This window comes from Phalangium opilio, unplaced genomic scaffold, assembly GCF_054372755.1.
Source record: "Phalangium opilio isolate 3A_F unplaced genomic scaffold, DU_Popi_V2 ptg000042l_1, whole genome shotgun sequence".
Lineage (NCBI taxonomy): Eukaryota > Metazoa > Arthropoda > Arachnida > Opiliones > Phalangiidae > Phalangium > Phalangium opilio.
In genome coordinates, this window is record NW_028324166.1 from 7,783,929 (window position 1) to 7,795,946 (window position 12,018).

Consider the following 12,018-nt stretch of genomic DNA (forward strand, 5'->3'; position numbering starts at 1 on the left):
ATCCTAGAGGTCCGTGCACTCGAGCTGAAAAACTCGCGCATATTTTAAATCCTGAAGATCCTGAAGTTTTTGGTCTCTTGACAGCACGTACAAAGCTACGTTACATAGAGACCTAGGTTTGCGCGTGCTGACAACCGATGTTGTAACAGAGTATATACAAAATAAGCTGGCGTCCGAGATAGGGATTTGCCTATCCTGTAGTGTGAAAACAAATTTCCTCACGTGCATTCTTTATCCATGGTTCAGGAATTGATGGTGCCAGTCGTAAAAACAGAACAAATTGGTGAAAGCCCGTTGCTTCCAAAGCGAATTGAATTTAGCCAAAACAAAACCCTTTGGAAGTAACGAGGCGGCAGGCAGGGTCGTGCCAGCAGTGTCGACTAAAATTAAACTAAAACTAAACTTAAGACTAGTGAAATCCCTTCATCCACAATTGTCTCATTGTCAATAAATTCGGTTCCTTTCTCTTTAACAATAAAGTTTGTATTTATTTAAACTACGAGTAAATTCACAAGACAAATTTTCAGATAGTTGAAATGAACAAATTATGCAATATTTAGTTAATAATTTCTTAATATAACTTTCAAATAGTTAGCCCAGAATAGCCCCCCCCCCACCCAAATTTCAAACCCTAGCGGCGCTACTGGTTATTTCCATTTCTACTAAATGTTCGAAGGAAAGATTATTGGTAAAGTGGTTGTCTAAATGCGATCGAATTAAGTTAAGAAAAAAATGCAATACAAAATTAAAATTAATTATAACTACAAACACATTTCTTTTTGTTTTAAATGACACTTTATTAATTTTTAAAACCATAATAAAATTGTAAATTGTTATAAAATCAGATAAATAAAAAAATATTTTGGGGTTAAAAACAAGTTGGTTTTTGTTTTAAAATTCTAAAAATGTATTTTTCTTCAAGGAGATTAGCAATCCTTTGCAAAAATGGCCTCGGCGTTTATACACATATTTTCCTTTTTTCTTAAACCCTTAGAGACGCTTAACATCTTTTCAGCGCTCTATAAAGAAAAAGACGTTAACTAAAAACAGTTCCTAGATGTTGATTAGTTCGTGTAATTTTAATTTACCCTCGTCTGTTTTAGTTTTTCCCACGTTAATGATTGAACTTGCTCGTGGCACTGCTCTTTCAATTTCCGCTTAATCTAAGAAAAACACAAAAACATTAGGGAGTAACAACTTTTACTTTAAACTAAGTTGTAGTTCACCGATAAAAGCTTGGCTTCACTTTCACAGTTCATCATTTTAGTCCTTATCTTAATTTGCTCGACAAATAATGCGTCCAGAGAAATGACGAAATCAGGATCTAATTCAGATGATTTTGGTGTTTCATTCACTAGAGTCGAAGATCGAGACGTTGTCGCGACGTTCTCGGGATGGACGCTGTAAGCATTTCGTTTTAAGTCGAGTTTGATTTCCATGACTCGAGCCGCGTATTTTAGCGTGTTAAGAGTGTCCTCGTAGGTTAATGACGAAGGGCTATAAATAATTAAGTTGATTAAACCTATTACTAAATACTAATTGGTGTCAAGGTTATTAAAGTACCTAACAGCAGCAATCACAACTATTACACAGTTTTCTCCTAGACTATTTTTCAAAATAGGCGTTAGTTTACTACTACTATAGGGGACATGGTTTCCTTCCTCGATTGGCAAGAAGAAAAATAAATGATTACTACATTCATTAGGAGAACTCTGAAGTAAATAAGCAATACCTTATTATCAGCTAGGGCATTTATACAATTTTCGAGTGCCAAAAAGGATTGATTTTTGTTGGCCCCTTCCTTCAGACGAGCTTTGCTGTGACTTTTCAGAGCCGTGGCACGTTCAGAAGCAGCCAAATCCACCAAACTCATCTTGCCCATTTTCATCCGTTCATTTGGTCCAGGAATTTTGTCTTTTTTGTATCAAATGAATTTGAAAAACGGCGTGAGAGCGGGATGACTCGGCATTGGAGTCCGTCTGGTGCTTAGTTCGATTTTTATTGCCAACACCAAGGAGTTCTTCGGCATCTTTGGGTTTGAGCATGGATAACCCCTGGACTTTTACCCCAAAACTATCTTCCCGGATTTGTAAAGGAACTGACGGTACTAATAAGTCTTTGATAGTTTCATTGTAGACCTGAGTAAGAAAACCAATTTGTTAACCATTCTAAGAAACAACGGTTAGACATTCAATAGTACCTCCAAGTATGACACTGAGATCTCGCATTCCTTGTCCTCTACTAAACCCACTCTTCTGAACAGTTCCAAAACCATATGAAAGGATATCCTATAAGTTTTCTGCATTGCCTAACATAGTATGGGTTTTCCCAGCGCCATAAGCAAAGACTAAAATACGATAAATTTGAGACCCACAATAAACTTAATCACACACTAATCCATCCTGTCACTCGACATTACCTGAACAGTTAAACCCATTCATAAGACTATCAATAATTGGTAATGTGGCTTCCTCAAAGACAATTTGGTTGGGGCAGCTCCCATCAAAAACCCGGTCAAATATAAAGGTCTGATTGCGATTGACCTTTTTAGCATTGTCTCTCCTTGCGTGATTTCGATCAACAGAACCAAAAACTAACAAAGTTCTAGACAAAAATACGATATGAAAATGGGTTAAATTAACTCACCAACAACACGGTATATTGAGATAGCTTGCCTTTCAGGAACTTCCAAGACTGATCTACTGTTTGCAGCAACTTCAGCCGAATTTAAGGGCCTAACCCTAACTTTAACGTTCATGCTATAACCCGAAAGCCAAGAACAGGGTGGCGAACTTGAACAGTTCTCGACTTATTTTAAAAACCGTGCCGATCTCTAGATAATCGCCTTACACAGTAACATTAATTAGCCTTTCTTCCATTGAAGAAAACTTAATAAAAAACTTAATCCGCATAAAAAATGAGACGCACATCATTTTTTACATAAGTAGGTCCACCACTAAACATAACTTTTCAAATATTGAAGGTTGTAGCTTTTAATTTTTCTTTCTTTGCTCAATAATTGGCGCAAAAAACATGGGGTCCGTTGTTTTAGTTAGAAAGTATAAAAAAGACGTTTCCCAGAATAACATTTGTGAAAATTTCAAATATAATGCCGCAATATATTTAGGAAATGGAAAATCATTTGCGGTAAATCTTGGATTATATTTTCGTGAAAAACTGAAAATATATATTGGAGCGAGTTTTTATTGCTCAAAATGTTATTCAAACAATTGAACAATATTTCGCATTCGAAGAAAATTAAAGCCTATGTAGTTGACGCTTTATCCGGGACGAGTTCCCCCTCGATGCGCTACTCAAATGAGTGAATAGACCCTCGATATCCTAATGAGTGAATAGGGGGACAAAGTGGGGGTTTCGGGATGAGTTCCCCTCGTAGCGCTACCCTAATGAATGAATAGCCCCTCGATACCTTACCCTAATGAGTGAATAGCCCCTCAATACCTTACTCTAATGAGTGAATAGCTCCTCGATGCCCTACCCTATTGAATGAATAGCCCCTCGATGCGCTACCCTAATAAGTGAATAGCCCTCGATGCGCTACCCTAATGAGTGAATAGCCCCTCGATGCCCTACACTAATGAGTGAATAGCCCCTCGATGCACTACCCTAATGAGTGAATAGCACGTGGTCCCGAGGACCAGTAACCCCCCTTTTTGAATTTAAAAACTAGTTTAAGCAATTAATAAACTGGTTTTGGATCAGAGGAAGTGTGCTATTTCCCAGACTGAAGCCAAGTCAATCTAGCCAAAGGGTGCTTTCTAGCAGACGACGCATAGTGGAAAAAGTACTATTGTAGAATTTTGTCCTTTCGGCAATTTTTGGCAGATTCAAAGTTGGCGGTAATTTAGTGAATGTCTTTCTTTCGAGTTCTAATAAAGTAGAATATAGATTTCCGAACCTAATGCAGACGACGTAAATGAAACTCAAGTGAGAAAACCTTTGGGGATCAGTGTTGCCAATGTGCGGGAAATTTCCCGTTTTGCGGGATTTTTCGATGGTATTTTGGCTTTGGTGGGAAAAAGGTAGTTTTTTGATAAATCAATCGATTTGGCGGGAATTTCAATGACCGTGGGGTTTTGATCATATTTTTTTAAACATTTGGTAAACTTTTATTCTTTTGGCTTGGCGAATCCGATTTTTACCATCCGACCAGAAATGTTTCCTTCATAGTTTTGGTCCCCAAATGGGACCTTTCTTATAGTTTCGTATTTAGTGCTTCTCAGGCAGCACCTTCACAATGCTTACTTAAATTGTAGTGCGGCTGAAAACGTAAAACTTACGTCAATTTTGCTCTAAAAGGAGTTGCGGGAAATAATGACCATCGGCGGGAAATTTTGGGTCTTCAGGCGGGAAATTGACATTTGAACATTGGCAACACTGTTGGGGATTGCCTCTTATAAATCGCGGGTGCTGATTGGCTGGTAGGTCGGTTTACCAGAATTCAAATGCATATTTTGGATACGAAACTTTATTATTGTTTAAACTATCAATAGCTCATCAAAAAATCAGAAAAAATTCAGGGCGGCATATTTCAACATAAGGAATCAGAATAAAAATACTTAATTTCTGTCAATAATGTTCCTTTAATATTCACTGACTATAATAACAAATTTAATATTCACTGACTATAATGACAAATTTAATATTCCCTGACTTGTAAGACAAATTGTAGCGCTATTTTCTACTACTAGCGGTCTAGCGAAACGTAGCGTTGACATTAGTACCTACTACTACCAAGAGCAAATGTTTAGAGGGTGTAAGTTAATCAGGAGACGTTAAATCCGTACCAAGAGTCAATATTTATTTAAACAAAACACAGTTCTACTATTCATACTGTTCCACAAAACTACTATTATTATTAATCAACTGATTATTAAACTATTGGCCATTACCCTAAACTACTACATTAATACTACTAATACTACTAACTACTAAGTTATCTACTACTACAATAAAGTTATATACATTTTACAATTTACCCCCAAAATGAAACATGCAGCATGCACTCTCGACCAATGTCATAAATACTAAGCGCGATATCTATCTCGTCTATTTACAACTATGGTCGAGTTATAGCTAAAAGCATGCACATACATTGACAATTATTTTATACACTTGGGATTGACTCTGGGTACGGTAGCTTTTTCTAAAGAAAGGAAGTTGCAAATAACAAAGAGGGATAGGTATGGCGCCGACTCTATGGCTTCGACGTCTAAGTTTGACGAGAGAAGGGTTAACCTCAAAGGCTAGGCGTTTTGCCGCTAGACCACTGTCTCAATTGTTTGAGTTATGGTAGGTAGAATAGGTAGATACTATCATCTGCCCCCTTTTAAGACCAAAACGACCGCCAGTGTGTCGCCATTTAATTGGAACCATTTCCAATAACTCTCTACATGGCGTCCTAACTCAAAGCCCAGAAGCCTATAACCCAAAAGTAGACTGGTAACGACAATATTTCGTTACAAAATTTAATATTCCCTGACTGTAATGACAATTTTAAAATTAGCTGACCTTTCAGGGGAAATTCACAAATACTTGCAAAATCACTTCCTTTTCCTGCATTTCCAGGTACTGTGACAATCGTATATTACTTAATACTGTTCGAACCATGGCTATTTTCGAAATACGTGACACTTTTCATTGCAGACGTTTAAAATGACCAAAATTAGAAGCATGGTGTTGAAAGAAACGTAAATTATAATAGGGAAGAGCATTGAGTCTAATGAGAGTTGCACATCGTGGTTGTCGTTCGTTGGATTCTCCCAAAAATACTTGTATGCAAGATCATACTGCTCTTCGAAATAGAGATAACGAAATGGGTCTGATTCAAATATTTCAACAAATCTAAAATGATGCGCTCAATTATTATGTATTTCTAAAGAGAAGGAGTAAAGTATTAATATTTCGCTTCGTGTTTAGCTCGAGTAGCCTTGTAATACTTAAACTTTAATCTGCGCTTGCTCTCGCCCTATGAGAAAAACAAGTTCGAAACCAAAATATTACTTCTCCGAGGAGAACTAGTATCCACCCATTTATTTTCTTGAATTGAAAAGAAATAACCTTCCGTGTGCTATGAATGCGGTTCGGAACTCAGGACCCTATCGTGTAACAACAGAACAGACTCACAAGGACACAACCTATCCGCGACATACGTCACGCTTGTTTTGCGTTGGGTTTTGACAAAATCACAAAGGTGCATTCGACTGCCCGTACCCGAAAAAAACATTTTACATTAAATAATATGGTATCGATATTTCGCAATCAACTTAGCCTGCAACTTAAATGTCAGTTTGAAATTTTGAATCGTTCAGTTCTAACTAGATTTGAGAGACGGTTCGCATGCGTCCTAATCCCTGTTAGTTTTTCTTTAATAATTTTTAGCAGACCAGCCTTAAAACTACGCTCGACCTAACTTTTAATTCCCGGTAAACCTTATGAAATACGATTTTCAGTTTTCAAAAAGGGTCGAGTTTTAGAAATCATCTTATTATAACTACACGTTCAGAGAAACCACACATAATTACCTTAATGTTAAAATTTCAAATTGAGGAGATGATACATTTGTATGTACAAAGTTCCCAGTTGGAATGCTAATTATTGGATATTGTGAAAAATACAAGCTGATTTCTCCTTTTTTAACCCCCTTTAAAGGCCAGAAAAGGTACTTTTTCAGTATATTACTCATAAGAAAGGCAACTTTTCCTTCTGATATATTAAAAAAAAGTTTTCGGTCTGAAAAAACTTTAGGATCAACGTAAATTCTCTCATTCGTCCAAACCTCCTTTAGAGCGCTATTAAATAAATTCTCATCCGCCTGAAAAAAATAAGATTAAAATGAGAATATATAGTTTAGACAGGGAGGAGTGAGGTGAGAGGGAGTGTTAGTCTAATGTTAAAGAAGCAGTAATATAAATGGAAGGGGGGAAAAGAGAAGGTAGGCATTTTTATCTCTCTCTCCCTCGATTCTAGCTAACGCGCACGCGCCAGTGGCGTTGGTTACTACACTACAGCCAGCTCCCACTTCCAGTTCAAAGCCGGTTTTTAAATATTACGCGTGCGCAAGGACACCGCGGCGAATGACTGAGCCAGCACCGGAGATAGACGAGTTTAGCCACGAAGTGAACCAATCCGCCTATTCACATTATTACTCCCTCTTGCATCTCAACTCCCTGGTTTTGATTTTCCATTGAACACATTTAGTCCAATTTTTATCCAAAGGTGGTTTACAACAGAGAAGCCAAGGAACAGCCTTTTTTGGAAATTGTTTGTTTTGATTGCGTCGTGGCTCTGTTGCTAAGGTTAGTTTTTACCAGTCCTTTAAGGTACTTGTCTTCTATGGAGTTGCTCATGACTATCAGTTTGGCGCCATTCCGACGAATGTAATTGGGAAGATCATTCATATGATCGACTTTTAGATAATTAAAAGTGGATGTTTCCGCGTGATAATAACTCAGAATATTCCATAAGAGCAACGTTTGCGACATCAACCAAAATGAGAGCAAAATCCTCGATGATCTACCATTCGTCAATCTTTCAGGAATCGCTTGATTCAAATAAACAAACCAGAAAAAAATTACTACGTTTTAAGACACACTTGGGGCTTTACAAGGATAGTTAATAAGAGCTAGATCAGGTTTCTTGTTTTCAATAAATTAGGGTTATCATTTTATCAAGATATTCAGCCAATGGATATAAGCGTCAGAAATTTTGAAGCTTAACTACATGAATAAACTTCAGTTCTGATTGTCCTATACAACTTTTTATATTAGTTTCATAAATGTTTTAAATAAAAATGGAAAATTATACTTACGTTTCATGATTAATGGTGAATTGATAAGAAAAATTTGGCGCAAGATGGTAAAAACAAATGTTTTCCAATAATTGTAAGAATTATACGTTGAAGGGTCTTTCTTTTTCCATCTAATTCTACGCCGCCTCCTCTTTCCTCTGGCAAGTGTCAAAATTACTTCATTCACAAGCAAAATTAGAACGCTAGCCACCGTCAAACCAAGAAATACCTAAATAGTTTTAAACATATTTAAACTAGCATTTAAAAATAGATTTAGAAACATTTCACGTTAGTGTATTTTAAATTTCTAGGAATTTGAAATATATGAATATTTTGTTTGAAAACAAAAGAGGAAAATATTTGACCAAATTGTCGGATGGACCAACGCTGATGTTCTAAGGTCGCGGAGTGCTTCATTAGTACCTGCGCTAATGCTATAACAGTTAATCTTACCATATTATCAAATGGATGTATTCGCGTTTCGTCCGAGCCTTGGACTAGAAGAGGCGCACCGGTGACAATGTGGGTCGACTTGTAAAAATTAGTTGTGCAAAATTTGTAAGATTTTGAAACGAGTTCTGAGTTCATTTCTAGGCCCACCATAATGATGTCCGAATTCTAAAAAATATAACCATTTGGTATGAGTGTGATTAGGTGATAAAAAAACGTTTTGAAAATACTTACTTTGTCAGTTCCAAAAGTATCAAATTTAGAGCTGAAATAATATTCAAAACTTAATTAGTAGCTGAAAACCTTCAAAATTCGGCAGTCAAAGTCACCTCATGTTCAACCATTTCCCAACGAAGTCTCTTACTTCTTTAGCGTAGAATAACATCTTTTTAATCTGAAACGCTCCCTGAAATTTTACTCTATTATTAGAAAAATAAAACAGGATGGTGTAGCCCATAATTAAGCCACATCGTTTACGTACTCTCGTTATACCTACTACAATAAATATACTTCTAGTGAAATGCGCCTTACTATATCGGTCAGGGGGGATATTTGGCCAGTGGCTGCTTGGCAACCTGAATCACACGTCGCCAACGGTCGTTATTTAATTACTACTACTGCCACTACTACTCGGGTAAAATTGTTAGTCACATCGATACCTTCTAGCTAGAAAGAAACCAATAGATCTATGGACAAAATCGCCAAAGCGCAAGTTCATAAAAGCCTCGCCCGCACGGATTTGTAGACATGATCTGACACTTTTCCTTAATGTTGAAGAAAAATTCAGATTTTCGCTAAACTTTTCCATAGAAAAAGCATGGTGTTTTTGGTGATCCAATCAATCGAATAATAGGTATAAAAACTACAGCTAAGTTACGTCAAGAAGTTATATCTAGTTTATTTGAGAAAAGGTATAAATTCGCCACATTTCTGGGTCTATCTTCAGTCCAAACGTAGGTCTGGAGTTAATCCCCGCCTCTAAATTACAACCAGCATCTCATTGGTTCTTGAAAACTCACGTCAGCGCGACGCCAATGACGAAAATTACGTATTTTCTGACTGAGGAGAGGCGAAATAGCCCGGCCTCCCTTTACGTCCCCTCTTGTATTTTGAAAGGGGGACTGGGACTATGGCGTGCGAATACGTAGGCATCTTAAACCTTCTCCCTAATAAACTAGATATCACTTCTTGGTTACGTATCGGAATACTTTTAAATTGACTAGTAACAATTAAAGGTGTGCCTTATCCAAATTTCATTAACAACAATTAAGTCTAAATACGCTATTTTAATTAGTTTGTAAATTATGGCAAAAAATTTATTTGCTGAACACAGTCAGTTTAAGATGTTGGCACGTTCAAAGCTATTTTGTAAAATTTTCGTGGGTGCTAACATGTTAAGTTCTTGAACAAGTTGGGAAACCAAAATAAACCTCTCCGAGTCGAGACGAGAACTATCAACCCAATTAAGTGGTTTTTCTTCAATAATTAAATTATGTCTAGTAGTGAAGAAAATTCAATACATGTGTGAGGAATGATAGACAACTGATTGAAATGCAGATGCAAATAAACTATATATTGATATTTGTACCTTTAAGGCTTTAATAGTAGGTTTTTTAATATCGAAAAACAGTTTTTGTTATAAGATGGTATTATGTGTTAAAGGGAGGGTGAAGTGGAAAATCAAGTGATTTTTTATCGATTCTTCTACTAATTATTAGACCAGTCTGCCTAGTCAAACATTCTGTAAATACTTCCGAATGATCTGAAAATTCAAATTAGGTTCAGATTTTAAGGATAATTTTGTAGAAAGACCTCCGACCAATCGCATAACGCCCTGCCTTTTTATTAACAAAATTCTCGTGGCACGTTCCGTGTCGAATGAAATTTATCACGAGATTTGATAAAATTTACGCGCGGCGTGACATGGAGCGTGCCACGAGAATTTTGTTAATAAAAAGGCAGGGCGTTACGCGATTGGTCGGAGGTTCTTCTACAAAATTATCCTTAAAATCTGAACCTAATTTTCATTTTAAAATCATTCGGAAGTATTTACTGAATGTTTCACTATACAGACTGGTCTTACAATTAGTAGAAGAATCGATAAAAAATCCCTTGATTTTCTACTTCACCCTCCCTTTAAACCAGCTTTGCGAATAACGAAAGAGGCGAATATTCGATGCTCGGAAAGTACTTCGAAGACATCCACTAAAGTTACGCTTTATCTTTTCTCGCTTATAGTCTCTCTATAAGCTCTTAAATAAGAGAAAACAAAACAGACTTACTGGTAGTAGAGCAATTCTGAGAGCCATAATTAATATCGCTTCTTTGAAGTACAAATCGAAGCTAATAACCGCACAGACGAAAATTCCCAATAGAGGATCAATAGCGAAATGAAGGTTTTCGTTAGAGCCTAAACCTTAGGTTTCAAGTAAAATTAAAGAGCGCATATTTCTTCATTCTCGAAAGAATATTTTTAATATAAGTAAGGAAACGCATACCGTAATTTTAAATGTATTTTGTGTATCACGAAACACTTAATTTGACGCTAGTCGCTCCAATGACTTACAGTGCCTCATAGTTAGTAGCCTTAACCATTTGTAGGGTTAACAGTTCCGGTTTACTTTCGTCACGAACAGCCATAAGTTAATAAACAACTCTTAAAGGTTACAAAGCATCTGTATTTCCATGTCTTTAAAACAAAAGATATGCGACTTATTTATTCAGAATCAGAACAAAAACTAATTAAAATAAATCGAAAATACTAATATTTATTGGTTTTTAGATGTACCCTGTGCTCGTTGCTATACTTCCCCAAATGAAATTTAAATTTAATTTTAAGTGTACTCTAGCGGTTCCATGGATACTTCCCATTGCTTGGTTTTCAGTCTTTCCAACCACTGCTCTGTTTCCAGCCTTGGTTCTTGTTTCGGTTTTACCTTGAAGTGTTTTATGAAGTTTCATGTGAATGTTGCCACTAAACACTAAATACCACAACGACGTGTTTGTTTTTAGAAACAAATTTCATACGAATTTCAAACTCAATGAATCAAAATTTTTAGAGGGATCAACGATAAAGCTAGAATGTGCTTATAGAACTATCGTGAGAGTACGCAAAAAACACTCACCAAAGTTTCATCGCATACGGGATGAATGATACACGAACGCACATGGAACAAACAAAGAAATCCCTGGCAGTTTTTAATATGACTCATATTTTGGCTCTGAACATAGGAAGATTAAAAATATCAAAACGAAGTATTTCGGTTTAAAGGTTACATCAGGAATGTATGGAGGGGGTTGGAATGGCTAAAGGGGCTCCCGGTGTTCCCTTGATGGTGGAAACATATGGCGAGGCCTTATTCATTATTATTTTTTTTTCGAAAAGGGTCTGCTTAGCCATCTCCTGAAGCCGGTAAATGTCTAGTCGTTTCAAACTAGGGACTGAGCGGATAGAGGGTGGAGTTAGCGGAAGTTTTTTCACTTTTATTCAGCCAATGAAAATATTTAAGCGGGAAATAATCGTATTTCGTCAGTCTATGACGTCGCTAACATAAAATAAGCCATGCCAGATGTTTCCAAGATCATTTCGCGGCTATTATGATTTGACCTTAGCCATTCCAACTCCCCTCAATTCATTCCTGGTTACATTGATATTTTTTCTTTAACTTATAAGGGACATTTATTAACTTATGACTCTTTTACCCCATTTATTAGCCATGTGCGTGTAAAGCTGTTATTATAGCGAAGTTTGTCACGCT

The 12,018-nt window shown here is 36.5% G+C and overlaps 1 pseudogene; it reads right to left on the bottom strand.

Moving 5' to 3' along the window:
* Window positions 1–916: 916 nt before the first annotated feature.
* LOC149678859 (uncharacterized) lies at window positions 917–10,900 on the bottom strand (annotated as a pseudogene).
* Between the last annotated feature and the right edge of the window lie 1,118 nt (window positions 10,901–12,018).